Source organism: Lolium rigidum, chromosome 5 (genome assembly GCF_022539505.1).
Source record: "Lolium rigidum isolate FL_2022 chromosome 5, APGP_CSIRO_Lrig_0.1, whole genome shotgun sequence".
Lineage (NCBI taxonomy): Eukaryota > Viridiplantae > Streptophyta > Magnoliopsida > Poales > Poaceae > Lolium > Lolium rigidum.
This window is the reverse complement of record NC_061512.1, coordinates 160,146,280-160,151,848: the sequence shown is the minus strand read 5'-3', so window position 1 is coordinate 160,151,848 and position 5,569 is coordinate 160,146,280. Positions and strand designations below refer to the sequence as shown.

The 5,569-nt window shown below is 42.1% G+C and overlaps 1 long non-coding RNA gene across 1 annotated transcript; it reads right to left on the bottom strand.

Moving 5' to 3' along the window:
* Window positions 1–486: 486 nt before the first annotated feature.
* Window positions 487–1,206, bottom strand: LOC124652374. The gene is made up of 2 exons (XR_006987694.1): window positions 1,151–1,206; window positions 487–579 (listed from the first exon to the last, which is right to left on the bottom strand). It is a non-coding gene; the product is annotated as an uncharacterized LOC124652374 (long non-coding RNA).
* Window positions 1,207–5,569: the final 4,363 nt, after the last annotated feature.

Sequence of the window (5,569 nt, the reverse complement as noted above, 5' to 3'; positions counted from 1 at the left end):
ATTCATTATTCTTAGAACTAAAATAAGAAGAGTTTGAGGAAGTAACCTGCCAAAAACCTATATGGTTGAGAACCATACTATGCCAAGAAAACACTATGAACTTGCACCAGCAAGTTTAAAATAGAATCTACCACTTCAGAATTAGCAGAAGAAAAACTATGCCTCTTATGTTGCCCTTGTTCTTCAGGGGTGTCATACTAGTACATCATCTAAAATGAAACTTCTACATAAACCTAGTTCCCCTCGTAATATAAACTCAAGTAGAATGGAGTGACCAACTGTACATAAACGAGATGTAATGAATCATTATCACCCGGAGTAGCAATAACACCTGCTGTGCTAGATTGAGTTTATTATGCAGTGTTATCACCAGTGGTGGCACCTACTAGATGATTGCACGCGTTTCAGATGGTTCCTGATGTGAGTAACACCATGCGTTATACATGTTGTATTAGACATGGGAGTATGAGTTTGGTAGAATACTTACAAGTTGGTGGAAATGGGCAGGATAAGACCTAGAGCCGGTAGTTTCGTGATGCTTGACAGCCTCTCGGTTTTCCTTGTTTTTACACAAATTTCCTAAATGAAGCAAATGAATATTAGTATTATCATTAGCAATGAATATATATTAAAACAGCAAAGATGTTATCACTGAGTCTATAACCAGCCCTAACGCTTAAACTTCACAGAGATAACACAGAATGTGCTCAATATTTAACTATCAAGGCACACATCGTCCACATGTATTATTGATCAGAGTTGTATTTCTATTCGTGAGATATCTTCAACAATCAAACAATACTACATAGTATAACGACTCACTTTATCTCTTTAATAAGGGAAAGCATGTAAGCAGAGCATCACCTTGAAAGCATTTAGTTTCAGGACAAATTGTAGTAGTTTCAGCACATAGGTTCATATGACAGCATGCTTGTCTCTGTGTCGATTTAAAAAAATGCTAAACCAAACTACTCAAAATACAGAGAGCATGCAACTGCAGGTTAAATTTTCAGTTAAAATAGGAGGTACTCTTGTACAGGAACATACGTGCTCTAATAGAAGTCATGTTGAAATTCGGTAATATCATCATGGTTGTTATGATGTCCTGCTGATAATCTATTCTAGTGTCGTCCTAGACGATTCAGAATACCTGCAAAAAGTCTTGTTGCCTGAAAATGGTTTCTCCTATCAGCCTTCTTGCCTGCAAATGGTTTCTCTAATCAGCTTGAGTACCAACATGAAACAATCTATACAGTACAGGTTTTTAAATAAAAGGAATTAGCTACTGCACAATGCTTATACGTTTGGAAAACCAATCTAATTAGGTATCTAGGAGCTGTGGAACATGTCCATTAATTCGCAGATGCCATCGGATGTAGTTGTACCAACCTATGAATCAGAACACAGCCTATGAATCAGAACGATGGTGTCGCAAGAGCAACCAATACACCAAGTACCTGCAGTTCGCGCGGGTGCGTCCGGCGGCGTTCTCGCAGTTGCCGGTGGAGGCGTTCCTGTGAATGGGGACGGTGCAGCAGCCGTGGGAGGGAACCAGGGAAGGGGCGAAGATGACGTCGTGGGTGAGGCCGGCGGCTCCGATCGCGCCGGCGGGAATGGCGGCGATGTTCGATCGCGGCATCGCGCTGGGGCGTGGAGGATAAGGTCGAGGTTGAGGCCGGCAACCCCTAACCCGCAGACGAGGAGGGCAGCGCCACTCGACCTGGCTGGAGCGGTTGGATCGGAGGGCGCCGCTCGACCTGGCTCGGCGGTTGGATTGGAGGGCGACTCCAATTTCCTATTGATCTGTTTCGTGGAGAGAATGGGGGGAGGAGGAGAAATAGGGGAAGTGGCGAGAGGGTTGGAAATTATTCAAGTGACCGCAGGTGGGGAAATTATTCAAGTGACCGCAGGTATTAAGGTGTGTTGGTGGAAGAAAAATACAAAGTGGAGAGAAAGCTGTATTTTGGGAGGAGGGAAATAGACTTTTTAGTGGGCAAAATTTTTGGAGGGAGTGGGTTCTCCGTTAGAGGGAAAATTATTTTCCTTATATTCATTTATTGTAGAGTAAAATATGGTTTTGTTTACACAATAAGCGGGGTACACAATGAAGATCATCTGAGGCTGCTAGAAATAATTAGGTTCACTTAATGAGATACATAACAAATTGATGGTTCAAACGCGCTATTTTTTACTATGCAAATACTCTCAATTCAATCACCAACATGAATCCCCAAAAATAAATTTACAATGTGAATTTCGAAACACAGGCGGCACATACCAAGAGACTTGGAGTCTAAGACCCGGCAGCCGCAACGAACATCTACGTCTTGCGCCCACGATTCAAGGAAGAGGAGGCCGCATGCTACTGAAATGGCTCAAGGTCTCTGATGATCGAGGACTATGTTGTTTTCCTCTCGTGTCCCCTAATACAATACGGTTAAGATCCAGAGCAAACACATAGGTCTCGCTCGGTTTCCTACTTCCCAAACATATGACAGGTATCAGCATAAAAGAAAGACACAAGTAAACAAACATTCAGTATTTGCAAAAAAAAACATTCAGTTGGCATTGGCAAGCCAAATATGAATAGATCGTGCATTGGCTCGATCCTCTATTTTGCAATTTTCTCAATCTATTTTTAATTTCTAGTTGTTGATATGAGATTCCTTTATTTATTTATCCCAATATGTGGATCCCGGCTCGGCGGTAGCTATTATATGGTAATACCATCACTCGATTCTAATTTTTTTGTGACCCATTCACGCTCGTCACAGAAGCTATCAAGTCGTCATAGAATGTGCTAATGTGTGACGGTGATTCTGTCACCGTCACGGATCTCTGTGAATGCGTGACGCCATTGGCAAAACGTCACACATTATGATATTCTATGATGTTACGGACCACCGTCATGAGGGTTTTCGTCACAGTATATCAGATCTCTTGTAGTGCTAGTGATTTTTAAAATCTGGGAACCAGGTGCAACTGGTAAACAACCCGTCCATGAAAAACCACTGATAAAAAACCACAACCGCAAAACCTGAAGTCCGGCAATTCCGATGAGACCGGCATGCTCGACAAAGAAAAATTCTACACGATTGAAGAGATCGAACGTTGGGGCCACCTTCCTCTTCACCATCTCCTTATGTTTTGTTTCTTTTTCGAACGTGCATAGCCATGCATTTTTGTGCATGCTTCTTTCGATCAAAATTTCTGGGGCATGCAAATCTGAACAGGTACCCATGCAGCTAAAAAATCTTGAAAATAAACAATTTAGCGCTGGCTCGTCCTCACTGATAGTGCTTTTTTTTTGCGACTCATCTATTTGGAAGAAGCTGGATCGGTTATGTAAGATTGCTCATCCCTTTATTTTTTAGAAGCTGGCTCGTTGAACCTTTTTCATGGCGCGTTTGGCCAACAACACGACGGCCCGTCTGGATGAGGGAGCGGGGCGTGTACGCTCCTCAATCTTTGCTACGTTGGATTTTTCTTTTAGCGATGGTCTTCTTTTTAATTTTTCTTTGAAGGTGCATGTGACATGCTATAACGTGAAATAAGAGATCTAGTTTTTTTTTTCCAAAAATAGGAGATCTAGCTGAACACGGTACTATTCCAAGGGAAAAGGATATGCTACCTGACCACCAATCTCACGATCCAACATTCTTTTCTTATCACGTTTAGACGTGACATCTAATATAAATCGTGTCAGATGGGTTACGTAACTAATATTATTTTTATTAAATCATAACCGTAAATTTTAGATCTAACCATCACGATAATTTGGATGATGTGGATTAACATGGTGTCTCTAATTAGAACTGTATTTTTCTTTTAGTATATAATAGATAGATACTTACACTGGTGGAAAAAGGGGCTTTGGTCGCGGTTGGCAACTGCCATTAGTCGCGGTGGCCCAACCGCGACCAAAGTAGCGCGACTAAAGGCCCCCCCTTTAGTCGCGGTTCCTTACGAACCGCGACTAAAGGCCCATCCACGTGGGCCGCAGGGCGAGCGCTAGGGCGGAGGACCTTTAGTCGCGGTTCTTCCGGCCAACCGCGACTAAAGGCCTCCGCGAGGTTTAGGGTTTAGCCCCCTCGCCCTAAATCTGGTTTCTTTTTAATTTGTATTATTTTATTTCTTTTGGGTTTTAATTTTGAAGGAGTTTCACATATTCTATGGTACTGTATACATACATGCATATGAATGTACAATTTCAAACAAATTTGAAATTAGAACCAAAAAGAATTCAAGAGGAATATACAATATATATTCAATATCGGATGACCATATACAATTTTGAACAAGTTAGTTACAAATTCCGGTGCACATAAAGATCTACGTCATCGTAATAGTGTTCTCCTCTAGGATCGATGACTTCCTCGCCAACCATCCAGCTAGTTCCTCTTGAAGTGGTCGGAAGCGAGCTTCGGACTAAGCGTCTTCCGGAGGTTATTCCTCGAGATGTTGTTCTCACACGTCCGGTCCCGCTCATTGCAGTATCTCCGGATCCTCTCACAAACATAGTATCCACATAGATTGGTCCCCGGTGGCTGAGTATCCCCAGCTCGTCGGCACCGCCATTTTAAAATGTAGCTCTTTTTTGAATTCACCGACCTTGGTATCTACGAACCGTCTCCAAACCCTACGAGGCAAAGAAAATTAAATAAACAAGAGAGTTATTAATTAGTTACTTGATATTAGGAAATGATGAACGAAATAGGCCGATCGATATAGAGCGCAAATGAATGAAAATAATTACTTTTGCATCATTTTTCTCATGTCGCCCCAAAGCGCCGGATCCATATTCGGAGAGTCGTGGACGAGAACCGAGGAGGTCTGAACTTTAATTACCATAAGAATCCAAGTTGAACCTGCGGACACGATACATGCACAATCATGCATAACTCATCGATTAGCCACATACCATGCATGGAGTAAACAAAAGAGAATGTGCTCAAGACGAAACACTCACCCAAAATGGTAAGGAAATAGAATATCACTTTTCTCTTGCTGTTTTCTAATAAACCGCCACAGTCTTCCTCCACGTCGGCGGGGTGGTGTTCTAACACATATGAATTAACGATGTGTGGGTCAATGAACCCAACATCATGGATGTTCCTTATTCGCATTTCCCGCTTCTTCATTCTCGCATAATATATAGCGTACACAACAAGATAGTTAGGACAATATATATATATATATATATAGTGCAGGCAATGAACGAGATGGGGTAGAAATTAATAAATCACTTACAGTAACGTAGCAACCGATGATAGATTTGTCGAGCTCGCGCAGATTGAACAGACTGGAACAATTCACTCGCAGGAATTTGTACCCGTAACGTTTGAAGTGATGCACATATTTAACTTCCGCATAGATATAGTCTTTGGCGTTTTCATGTTTTATGTAACCCTTGTACCAATTTAGCGGACCTTTCATTTGTCGAGGTAGATCCTCTTCCTGCGCAGGCTCGATGAGAGGGCCATTCTTCACATATGTAAATACTACGTCCTTCATTGGCGCCTCATCAAGGCCTAACACTGCACGAAGAGTGATACCTAAGTCGGCCGCT